Below are 13829 nucleotides of genomic sequence, written 5' to 3'. Positions count from 1 at the left end.
GGGATTGCTCAGTGAACAAGTGGATTGATGGCAAACGGTTGATCAGAGACAATAATTTCAGGTGGATAAATGTTTCTGTTCAGGTTTTACTCTTCAGTTCTTCCTGCTGGTTGCACGTAAAGTTATTTACAATGTTGCTGTGCTGTTAAATTAAGTCACATCACCCATCATCTTTCAAGAAAATACCTCTACTTATTTGCTGCACTTGAATGGCCTGTTATTGTCTCCTTTGTAAGAGATGGGATATACTGTGGCGTCAGTAGCCTTGCAACGTGCTCTGCAGCATTCAGACAGCTATGCACTGTAATAAATGCAGGCTTAAATGACTGCAGGCAAATGCTCCTCATTTTCAGTTTCTTTAATTCCCAATCAGAAAGACAAAATGTGTATTTGATGCATGTCTCTTGCCACGTCTAGCCAGTGTAAGCCTTTATTTGAAGTTAAGATGTGACCCAGCTTGTGCTTCAGTGATCAATTCATCTTAAGTTGACCAACAGATAGATATAATCAACAATACTTTTTATTATTGTTTTAATCTTTTAGAAATAGGTGAAAATGCCCAAGAATCACTGCTTTTTTATGTTGTATATTGTAATTTGCCCATTTTGGCTTATAAATCAGACTAAACAAGTTATCACACCCCTGTGATTCAACAGATGAGCGATCAGCTGCATTATTAACCCTCAAACTTCAGCATGTTTAGTGCAGTGGGAAAATAAGTACACAGATCTTTTAGAAGTAGCAATACCACAATGTATCGCAAGTAAAATTACAAAAGTATTAGCATCAAAAATATACATCAAAGTACCAAAGGTAAAAATACTCATGATGCAGAATGGTGCATTTCACCATCATGTGTATTTCATTATTTGATTACAGTTATTGGTGCATTAATGTGCACATCACTTGAATGTGTTTGCTAATTTAAATGACTTTATGTACTGCTAAGTTGCTTGTGAATACCCCCCAGGGATCAATGAAGTTTCATCTTATCTGAACCCGTAATAATATGTCATAATGCATTTTTAGATTTGATTCAAATTAATAATGCATAATACAATCAACAAATTAGCAAATGACTAAAGTTATCAAATAAAGTGTCAAAGTGGTGTAGAAGGTATAAAGTAAATATTCAAGAGAAGTGCGATACCTCAAAATTGTACTAAAATATAGTACTTATATAAATGTACTTAGTTACTTCCCACCACTGGTTTAGTATTGTATTCACTTTGGGATCTTCACTAAAGGCCAAAACAAAACAAACTCATTCATCGTCAGTATATTGTCTTTATGCAGAATGCAAAAACATATGAGAGCAGTTTCACATGAAGGTGAATGAGAAGCACTTTTCCTTCCCAGCAAACGTGCCATTGAGCAAGGCATTTACCTCCAAACAGATCCACATTAGTGCTGCTCAGTGGCCAAAAATACAGGATTATAGTTGCACCAGGCAGCTCCCCTGGTGTGCTGTCCTTCTGGTCCAGCTCAATTAAAAGAACACAGATCCACATCATCAGACCTGATCAGAGGGCGAAGTTGAATTCATAAAGCTGGGCAGAGGTTCAGAGAAGTGTCTCTGTAGGAGCAGGATGGCGTTCTCAGGCCTTCAATAGCGCCACACAGCTCAGCCTGAATGCAGAGGGTTGCTGTCCGTCCCCTTCGTCATAGAGCCCATCACACACCTCCAGATGGGAGTGTATTGTGGCCTGTGACCCGGAGGTCACGGGTCAGAGCAGAGTGAACAGAGGCCAGTCGTTAAGGACTCCTCATGGAGTTCCTCTTTCTTCCTCAGGACACGTGGCTCGCTAATTGAGGGCCCACCTCCCAAAACCCCAAGGTCAGGGTCCTTGACACCCAAAAATGACCGCTGATTTGAACTGCAAGCGGAGGAGAGAGGTGTAGGGAATGAAAAGGAAGGAGCTATAATTATTTTGGATGTGTTGCTAAGCAGCAGCTAATGCATTTTGTCGTTATTGATTACTTTAATGGCCATTTTTTTTAGATCTGTAGATTATATTATATATATAGTCTCTTATATAGTATATCAGTCATTCAGTTGAGTGTAGGATTGGAGCTATTGATCATTTTTTAAATCAATTATTCTAATTAGTCAGACACTTTTTTAAAATTAAATGTCAGAACACAGTTGAAATTTAGCAGTTTTTGTTTGAACAACAGTCAAAACCTAAAATATAATCATTTAAAAATGACATAAAACATAGAAAATCATCAAATTTTCATATTTAAGAACCGGGGAATATTTGGCACTTTTATATATGATCTAAATTATTGATTTAGCAAAATTCCTTGTGATTAATTTTCTCTTGATCAACTAATCGATTGATCAATTAATGATTTCAGTACCGTGTGCCCTAGTCATTAACAAAGAACCATTCATTTTTAAAAAACATTTTGATTAATCAAAATGATGTTTTCCCTCCCGAAACAATGCTGTGAAATTCCTGTTACTCTAACACGTTTGTGTGTGTCGTGTGAGACGACGCTGCCAGATTTTCAGAGGAAGCAGATTTTTGAATGAACATATCAGCAATAATTGGGCAACAGTGCAGGACTTCAGGAGATGTGTTAGTCGGTGCATTGAAAAGACAGAAGGGTTAGGAGAAGTTGAAAAGGCGTGCCAAGTTGGCTGGGAACCTCAGCAGCAAGCTTTACCCACAACCCTTCACCCCACCGTCACCGCTCGCTGGGATACAAACAACCTTTGTGGCTTCTCTCGCTTCACTTCCAGTTTGGGAAAAAGCAGAGTGTTTTGTGTTTTTTGGGGTGTGAGCAGCATCGCCTTCCTCCTCTGGTTTTACTACTACAATATGCAGGCTTATACTAAAGGAGAGTGTGTGTTTTGTGTGTGTAGAACAGCTTTATGAATTCAGGTGGAAGTCTGATAAATTCAGAGGTTTCGTATTTACATAGAGATCGTTTATGAGCTTCAGTTTCTTTCCCCTTACAAGATCTTAACTTAAAATTTCTTGCATATTTTTAAAAGATACAATAATGTAATATTTTAAAATGAACTCTCATCAATATTTTTTTGTGTTTTTTAAATCAAGTTTTATTCTTTTATGGAAGGTATATGTGTTACAGCAGGATCCTCTCAGATTTTACTTCACAGCTGCTCATTATGATCATTTTTTAACATTTTGTACAAAATGTATGAGGAGCTTCACTGGAAAAATGCTGCTTTGCTTAGAAAAATGTCTAAATTAGGACATTTGCACACAAAAATAGCTTTTAAACCATCTTTTCTCTAACTGCCATGTGATGAGTGTTTAAGGCAGATGAAGCTACAGTATTTGTTCACTAGCTTCTGACAACAAACATTAATATTGTGTTCACGGTCTTAAACTTTCTCATTTCTAGTGTCACATGTTGAATACTAGTAATGCTTGTAAACCTTTTTTGAAACGATTTTGCTTTTTCATATTTGTCTTTGCTGTACCTAATTGATATTTTTTTTCAACATTTGCCACAGCTCGACTGTTATTTGGACTCAAATAATGATATATAAGTTGATATATTTATTTTTCCATAAGAACAAAACAGACACAAATTATGGACGGATGAGTACATTTGTTTTTAAAGAATTTTGACTACAATTTGACTGAATGGGGCATGAAAATCTCTGTTTCCAACTATTGCTAGTACATTACTGTTAGCATGTCTGTACTGCAGTTTCTTGTTATTTTTCAGCCATCGTATACACCAGTGTGTTATATCTACGATAGGCTAATATCAACTGATTGATTGGTCGAGCTCTAGATCCTTTAGTTTCTAAAAATGTCCACTAGTTAACCAATTTATGATTTATCACTTTTTATTATGTTTCAGACGTCTGAAACTGTCTGCAGCTTTCTTCTTATTTTTCTTCCTCTTATGCAGTAAAATAATGAGTCACAGTTTACAGTTAAGACGTTCAACTGAATTGATTCATCAGAGCAGTTTACAGTGACCAGGTGACGTTTCACTCTCCTCTCTTATTGGCTCGTTCTGCATTGTAAGTACAAATACAGATCATTGCATCAGTTTCACACACTCACACGCTGGTGGTACTGTGTGCATAGCGTGAGTGTGTGTGGAAGCTGCAGCAGCTGTATCAGTTTCTCAGCGTGATAAAAAGTGTGGGCTGCCTTCAGTCAGCAGCTCAGCTTTCAGATCAGCTCCACTGATATAATGGCTTCTTTAATCCGAGCCAATTAGACCCACAGGGCACAGGGAGTGGCTGTTTTCACACTGCACCAATTTGCGCTGGGGGTGGGAGGACTGATTGACAGGCAGCCGTGTGAAAACACAGAGACAAAATGGGTTATAATTTGGACCCATGGAGAGGCAATATGGATGATGCAGTCTGCATTGGGGAACAAAATGTGGGAGTGTGACTCACTGAAGAGTTTTCCTACTTCAGAAACAATCAGGAGCATTTGATCAAACCCAATAAAATAATCAAACCAGTTGGACCACACTGAGAAAGACACTGATGGTTTCTTGGTAGTTTTTTGATTAATTATTTACACAAACATTTGATAGTATCACACAATGTTAATTTGCTCTAAGACTCTCAATCATTTTGTGGTGTGACCCCTTTAAACAAAAGCAGCAACGACTTGGTCGTGTTTGTGAGCAAAAAGCAATGTGACAGATGTTTTCTGCTTTCTAGATGGTTTGATGTAAATATTTTACAGACATGAAGGGATAAACTATGTGATTCCTCAATAAAGCAACAATTGAAGAAAAATCTGAATTAATTAGCTAATCATGAAGCAGAAATGTTTTTCTCTGTCTTTATCTCTTTAGTTGTTTCATTAACTCTCAAATTACCTTGACTACAGGTTGGGAACCTCTGTTTTAATATATGATGAAAACAGGCAGCAAGATAAAGCAGAATTTCGTATCATTACTGTTGCAGTTACTATCAAAAATACTGCCAAATGCATTTTTGACAGGTTCACTTTGCTATTTTGTTATTAAAAAGGTCAAGTCAGCTGTCAAAAAATAGGTTTCAACTCCTCACATTTTGATTTCTGTGGACTGCAGCTTTTATTTTAATCTGTCAGGGACAGCATCATAATTACAATTAATTTCTATTAAAAACCCCAAATAAATAGCAAAAAAATCAATCTCAGTCTGTAAATCAGAAACTTGAGGAAGAGTTCATTGTTGTGATGCTGCTGTCAGATCCTCAGTCCCTGCACTGCTGCAGAACTCCAGCTGGGGGCGCTCTGAACTGGAGCTACACCATCAAAAATAATCAAAATGACTGCATGGGAATTACCTCCTTTTCAGTATTCAGCCTCTGTTCCAGTCGGTGTGATGGGATCATGTGGGCAGAACTCCTGAGCATTACTGTTCAGTGTTAGTCATTCATGTTTCTCCTTCTCACAGCTGCTCCTCTACACTGACCACTGATTACCCATCCAAGGTGTGTGTGTGTGTGTGCGCGTGCATGTTTGTGTGTTTAATGTCTCTATCCACACACACAGATTACACATCCAAACCCCTCTTCAGTGTTAAAATGGTGATAAATTATGGTTCTGATGACACGAAAAAAGAAATAACATTTGTGTGATATTTTCATTGTTTCTGATGCGATGTTGGTGTTTTGTGTTAAACATTTTCTGTATGGATGACGCTGCAGATCTGACAGGGAATGATGGGAGAGGGAGGTGGGGTCCTAGCCAGACGCTGTGATTGCATGGTCTCCAAACCAGGACACTGTGATGTGTTAGTACTCAGTCACTGACCGAAATACGCTCGTGGTTAAAATCTAACATGAGAGACATGTCACATCTCTCTCTTACATATCAACTAGTGTATTTCCAACATTTTCAAGTTGACATGAAATAAATTGCTGTTGATGCGACAAAGTCCCCTTAATAATCACTGTAAAACAAATAGCAGCAACAATAGCAGTAAGATATGAGGAAAAGTCGGGCATTGCAGCTGTACTTCCTCAAGTTCTTCTTACTTAGTAAATGATGATAAAATGTTTTTTCTGCAAAATGTACCGAAAGCATAAAAAATATAAAAGTAAATGACCTCTGTGAGTATTATATCATAATATGTAATTCATGGATTATTAGTGCTGGTGCATTTTAGTTTTCTAACAGGTTGAGATGGACTAAACTATTAACTACTGTTAAGTAGCTTAATTCATAGCTTCATTTTATAAGATAAGTTTACATGTAAAACCTTCATTTGTATAACTAGTAGCTCCAGCTGCCTGATAAATGTAGTGGAGAAAAAAGGAAAACATTTCTTTTTGAAATTTAGGGGAGTAGTACAGGTACCTTTAAAACTGTACTTAACCACAGTAGATGACTTTTCACCATTGTAGATAATGCAGCACATTCTGCTTCCAGATCAATAATTTAGTCTAAAAACGCATTCTGATTAAGCCAAACACGACTCTTCCGCTGCTCTGGTGGCTTCTGGTGACATTTTGGTTCAGTTGGTTCATCATTTTCTCTCCCATCCCATTTATGTTTGCTAATGTCCAAGTTTTCATGTCATTTTGAAGGACATCCCCAATTTTGAACATCTGACATCCCAAAGTCCTTCACATCCACCAGTTAAGTAGACATGTCCATCAAACGTGCAATTGTGACACATTTAAACAAACAGCGTCCCGACGACGTTACAACCACCTCTGTGTTTTTCTTGTGCTGCTCTGAAGCATTAACATGTGAAAGGCCTGAGTTCCTGTGAACTTATTTGACCTCTGACCTCTCCTCTATGTCTCGCAGACAACAAATAGCTGCAGCTGCGATGGAGGGCTCCCAGTTGGTTCTCACCCACGGACTCCAGTTCAGATTGACTGGGTTATGTCTGCTCCGAGGCAACAATGCGTGAGTGAGAAGAAGTGATTATTATAAGTGGCTCTGACTTGTTTTGACCATGAATGACTTACTGAGATGCATTCTTCACCCTCCCTTATGCACTTAACATAGTTTAAACATATTGGAGGCTGGACCGGTGTGACCAGATGTATGCATACAAAGAACAGATTAATGTTCAAACAGCAAATAGAGACCCTTGTTAGACTGCAGATATTTCATACTGGCAAGCAGTCGTATGATATTTGATAACCTGCAGAGGGTCTCTTGAAATGAGGGAAAAAATAGGACAAATGAAACTGAAGAGTGTGAGAAATCCTTTTAGACCATGTGGTGTTAGCTCACTGGGAATGACACTAAAAACACTTAGTTCTCAGCTGACATATTGTCATTGGTGATGGATGTTGTTCACTGTCTTGGTATGATTTGTGCAAAAAAACTCAAATTATGATATTATTGATGTTTATGTGGCTTCAATATCACAAATATTATTGAAAACCATGTGAATCCAAACACACGAGCCTTGCTGGTTATCAACACTAGTTTATGTGACTCATTACGGTATACAGTGATTAACCTTTGGATTATTGTAGGTTAATAATGTTATGTGCTCCTTGTAACAAGAGGCCAACAACAACAGTGTTGCTGCGGTGGAAAATATGGGCTTTACCTGTGATTCTTCAATATGTTGTCGGTGCGTCCTCACCAGCAAAACAGTCCAACAGGTCGTCTGTGCAAGCAGTTTATTACGACCCATATTTATGTTTATTGTTAGGCTGCAGCCTCTTGGGGCTTTAGATGGGAGCAAAGAGGGATGTCAGGTAATGTAGTATAAAAGCAAGAAAGTCCTCATATTAAGAAAGGTGGGGTGGATGGATGGGTCAAACTATCAGACTTTGACCCAGGACATCGCTGTTCGTGTCCTATGTGCAATATGTACATAATAGTAGCATTTTTGATCCCAAACCGTGATTTTTTTCCCAAACCTAATCAAGTAGTTTTGGTGCCTAAACATTAGCAAACTGATACATTTTCATTAACGATGTGATGATGAAGGTCTGGCACGCTGTTGCTGGTACTCCATTAGTCATGTATGTCACCTGGGGAGTCATTGGCAGTTGACATATTCAGTTGTGTAGGTATGAAAATATTATATTTAATCAAACAATGGAGGAAATTTCCACTGTCTAATGAATATGCGCACTCATGGTTCCCAACTTGTTTTACTTGTGACCCCTTAAGACAAAGTGTACTTTTGACCCCTCGTCACTGGTCTTCACACAGTACATGTACTGGTTGTGAATAGTGTACTGTAAATACTGTGAATTCACAGGAAAATAAGCAGCGATTTGAGGAAGTTCTGACAAGATAAACATAATATAATGCAGCACAAGTAGGTATTTTCTGCTCTTTAAGTCTGTTAATCAACATGTTGGAGTCACAGCCTCCACCAGTATACACATTGCAGTTTAGGACAGAGCTCACCAGGTGTTTTCTTACATTTTCTGATAATTTGTGCATCTGAATTACTTTTTTAATTTAGTAATTTACCAATTCAAATTGTTATGTGATGTGTCATGCAGGCTGCTGGTTTAGAGTTTTTTTCTTCAAGTTAAAAACCTGTGAAGAAAGTGACAAATCTAACACCCGACACGTGCAGGAATCCTCTTCGACGGCCTTCATCGGATTTAGGTGATCATGTTTATCCGCTGTTCCACTCCACCACAGCAGAGAAACACCTCAAACACATTCACATGAACACACATGTGCCAGACACGCATTCCTACACGCAGTCAGATGCAGACCTGCACAGCCGAGACTCAGACATGCAAACGACGCGGTCCGCACTTTCTCACAGCTCTATCCAGACACACACACACCCACAGTGTGACGCAGACAGTTTGAAGGGCCTCATCTCGCCTGCCTTTCTTTGCCTGTCTGCTCCGTCTGACCCAGCCTTTTTATATGTCTAATTAAGAAGTCAGACCCTCCAGCGTGCCATGACATACTCATGGCTGATTTCTAGCCATGTTTTGTGCCTGTGTGTTCGTCTGGATGGATCGGTTTTGTATCGTAATCTATAAGATATTGTTTTCCCATCGAGCTCGCCACCCCAGTGTCAGTGGTCTGGGAGAGTTGATGCTCAATAGCATCCACTAGACTGTTTTTGTGGGAAACCAGTGAGTGGATGACTTTTGAACAGAGGAAAAAATTTCAGACATTGTCATTTGTGTAAAGAGGTCTAACTGAGCGTTCCCAGGCATGATCTGTGTCACGCATGTATGGACTAAACAATATGAGGTGATGTGACAAAAGGGAGAAGTCAAGAGATCCGTTTTAACATTGTGTGGTCAGTCTGTATTGTTTTTTCAGCAGTCCATGCATATTTTTAAAAATAAAGTTTTGGATGTGTGTCCGCCTGTGCGCACGTGTGTGGAAATAAATTTCCACGGGCCACTGGGGACGGATGACACACTTCGTCCTCCTGTCTGGCCGTCCGTGGAAGACTTTCCCTCCTGACTGAGTCACGACCCCTGAGCCTTTCATCAAAAAGGAGGCCAAGAGGTTAAACTCTGCAAACCAGCAGGTCAACAACCTCTTTATCCGGCCTTGACCCCCCACCGCCACAGCTCGGCAGTTTAGGAATGAGCCGAGGAGCCCGTTTCTGACATTTTAACATTTTATATTTCTTCAGTCTTTACTGTCACCACACTGCTATCATGTTATATCAGACAGTCTAAATGAGCTCAGAGGCTGTGGACACCACGAAAAAGCTGAGAAGTTAAAATATGTAAAGAATAACATCTTCATTTACTTCTACTGAGCAGTAAATTTACTGTTTTGTGCTTTTCCCCAGCAAACAAACCCCCACAATGTCCCCTAAAGGTCCTCTCTAAATGTCCACTAAACATAATTTTGTCAGGTTACCATTATGTTAAGGGGATGTTGTTGCATGTTGAGAGAATGGCCAGGCGATGTTGCAGAGGCATATGACGTCCATTATTATTATTATTATTATTATTATTATTATTAGGCTACTACTACAACTAGTGGTGGAAAAAAGATCCTTTACTTAAGTAAAGGTACTAATACCACACTTTGAAAATACTTAACTACAATGTCCTGCATTCAGAACCGTTCTGAAGTAAAAGTATGTGAGTATTATCAACAAAATGTACTTAAAGCATCAAAGTAAAAGTCCTCATTATGCAGCAAAATGGTCCCTGTCCTGGATTAATATTACTGCTCCATGAATGTGTATGTTGTGATGTTTAAGGCTGTGCTGATTTTAAGTACTTTGTATACTGCTGGTCAGCAATTCATCATATTCTGTAAGATCATCATATGTTTGCAGCATCGCCGTCCTGTGAGAACTTTCATAAGGTCAGGAAAAACAGCCTGTTTTCAGCTTTAACGATGCATTTTTCAGCTGATCCAGGAGGGTTTTTAAATAGTCTATTTAGCGAAGTAAATAGCAGGGTTAGCTGACAGCTAACTCAGCTAGCATTAGTGAAATAAAGTTTTCTGTGTCATGATTGCGGTGCACTGTGGTAGAAAGTAACTAAGTACATTTACTGAAACACTGTAGTAGAGTGGTAGAGAGTTTATACTTATATTCCACTACAATTCAAAGAGGAATACTGTACATTTTACTCCAGTGTGTAGGTCTAGGTGTAGTTACTATTTACCTTTCAGATTAACACTTACATAAGAAAAAACAAACATACAATATGTTGACAGTTGTTAGTAAGGGAGATTCTTCCTCTAACTTACAAAACATAATTGTGGCACTCAAGGTTTTCCTTCGTCTTTGCTGAACCATTAATCATCTGACAAACACTAAGATTTATCCTGGCCGACCCCTGGCCTGATAAAACTGCATGAAACTACCTTTTAACTGTAGATTAAGAAAATAACCAGCCAGCTACAACAGTAAAATGCTGCTTACACATTGATCAGCATCAGTATTACCAAGCTAATAGTGACATATATAATTACATATCAGTCTCAGGGGACATTTTTCAGTAGAATGAGTACCTTTACTTTTGATGTAATTGCTGATAATACATTTACTGAGCACTTCTTCCATCGCTGACTTTCCATTTCAGCAAGAATTAATGGTATTAAATCAGGAGGGTGTGACTCCATGAAACTAACCAGCAGGATGTCACAGGTGTCTTTATGAGAAATCCCAGAGGCCTGCGAGGACACAGAACCACAATCAAAAGGATCAAAGGTCAAGCGACTTGTGGATTTAAAGGCCATCGAAGGGGGTCACACAGCGCAACCTCCTCCACACACACTTGAACAGTCAATTGTGTGAAGCGAGGTGGTGAATTGGGGAGGAAGTGACCATTGTCCGTCTGCCCTGAGGTCAGATCTCTTCATGTCACGCTTAATTTTTGACCTTTAACAGACCGAGGACCATAATTCATTCAGTGTTTTAAAATGTTTGTTTTTCATTATGTGTTACCTCGACATTATAAAGATAAATGCCAGGAACAAGAGTAGGCTGTCTGCTACTTGAATCCAGTGTTGAAGATTTACGCATTTTCACAACGACATGTCTCGACTTTTAACAAAAGAAATGAACATTTTCTGGGGTTCAGCACCTTTTTATAGCCAGACTTGTTCACATTCACAGTTTTTCATGCTTAATGTTTGTGTTTGTTGCATAATGCAGTACATTCAAGCTGGGGCAGAGTAGCTTTGAAGTTTTCCAATGCTCTTGTGGCTGCAAAACCCAAAACACAAACATCTTAACGATAACGTTGCCTAAATAAAATGCAGTCTTACCACACTTAACCACAATTTTAAAAGTCAGAATTGTTGAAGAATGAGAAGTGGAATAAAAACATCATCACCTCTGCTAAACAGTGAATTTACAGTATTTTGTGTGTTCGTCATTCTCACAGTCTAAAATTTATGAGCAAGCAGTATAGCACCATTCACAGACACCAGTCACAAAGTGTGTCACAGTGAAAGAAATAAAAAATGAAGTAGAAAAAAAAGAAATAAAACACCAGATAAAATGTACAACAAGAACGGAGGGAAGTTTACACATAATACACCACATGCTACCCAACTGCCTGTCTGAACAGATGAGTTTTTAGCTGCATTTTAAACGAGTCCACAGAGACCAAAGACCTGAAGCTTACTGGTTCCTTAAAGCTTCAGGGCTTTAAGTTATTACTTTTAATTAAGAGTCTGATTTAGAGTCAAAGTGAAGAAGACTGCCAATCTGAGGAAACATTTGATGCCAACTTTTAGTGCTTGACAGACATATAGAGCTGCAGTTTTGTGTATTTCGGCTGGTACCGTAAAAGTATTATGTGTTAGTATTAGTAAGGAGGTTCAGTGCAGTCAATATTTACGTTTTGTTCAGACCTGAAATGATTATTTGCTATAGCTGATCGACAGAAGAAGCAATTCTCTTATTTAAGTACTTTTTCTGGCACAAATACCAAACGTCCCCCTTACAGTAGTTCCAGCTTCTCACTCTGTGAAAGTAATTTTGAATAACTTTGGGTTTTGGATGGTTGGTTTGGAAGGTAACTTGAGTTTTACAGAATAAATGTTACAACATAAATGTTACAACATAATCTTAATGAAAATAGCCGCAGCTCCACTGTTGTTTAAATGTCTCATGCATTCAGCGTTTTTAAATGAAATTTGACCTTCACAGATCATCAGATAAAAGATGAAGCACATTTGTCTGTTTGTGACCGCCATCGTTTCACTTTCAGTGAGGAATCTGCAGGAAACATTCTTTGTCCTCAGGTTTCATCTCCTTGTGTGAGTTTCCCAGCAGTAACAGGTAGATTTAGGCTGAGCTAGTCAGGACGTATAAACAGTTGAGACATTTATTCTTCATCACCTCATCATGCAGACGAGGGTTTGCCGTTGAACTTGAACCCAGTTCCCTCACACGGCCTGATTTCACGGTGGCAGCCTCTAGCCCTCCAGCACCTCCCCCGTCCTCTCCCCCACCCTCAGCACCGTGCCTGTCTTTGTGAAGCTGTCTTCCTTGACTTTCCGCATCCCCCGTCTGGCCCTCTGCAACCTCTCTTCCATCTCTGCCCCCTCCCCTCCCGCGCAGCCATTCTTCACTTCTGGGTTGGGGGGCTCCAGGAGACGGCCCGCGGGGACTCGCAATACAGAATGCTAATCAGGCCCTCGGCGGCACTTCCCACGATTTTCCTCCCAGACATGAGCTTTTGTTTTGTTATTGATTCCATTATAATCAGACGGTTCTCGTAACTCTCCTGCTGTCTGGAGGCCGCTCTGCAGCGCTGACTGCAGCGCAGGGCCTACCTGTCATATGCTCTCATTCATTCAGGGTTTATGTTTACCTCAAGTGAAACAATAGAAATTCTCATGTTTACAAGATCTGCAGTGGTACTCATGCTTGCAGTAATAGTGGGATTTTCCCCTCTTTTAATACACTGCCAGTCAAAAATGGTTTGTGCACTCTGAAAGTTACCATTTTTGTTTAAATCTCAAGAAATATTCCAATTTTACTGCAAAACCCTGATGTGAAATGAGAAATGTGTTTTTATCTTGTCGGAAATAGGCTAAATCTAGCTAGACGTGGCTTGATCAGTCTGTAATTAGGGTCCTGTAACACACTATACTGTATAATTTGTACAGCTGATACCAGTCCTGTGTGTTTTACACTCTGGGAGGTCTGCCAGGTCTTTTATAATCAGATCCTTTGCCAGTTTCCACATGCACTTTGATGCAACATTGTTCATTTTCATTTATTTAGCCTTTATTTGTAGAGGAGGTTGGTGGAGCATACATGTTCTTTTACAGCAATTCCATCATGTTCATGTTGTCATGATACCAGAATTTTAAACTTCGACTAGTATTAAAAAAAAGATACTCAATACCTCTCTCCTTCCCACGGCAAAAAGAGTCCTAGGCACACACAAAACAAACGATCTTTTTTTTTTTGTATTAACAACCTTCACATAGTGC

The sequence above is a fragment of the Chelmon rostratus genome, chromosome 16, assembly GCF_017976325.1.
Source record: "Chelmon rostratus isolate fCheRos1 chromosome 16, fCheRos1.pri, whole genome shotgun sequence".
NCBI classification, from domain to species: Eukaryota; Metazoa; Chordata; class Actinopteri; order Chaetodontiformes; family Chaetodontidae; genus Chelmon; species Chelmon rostratus.
Note: the sequence above shows the minus strand (reverse complement) of the source record.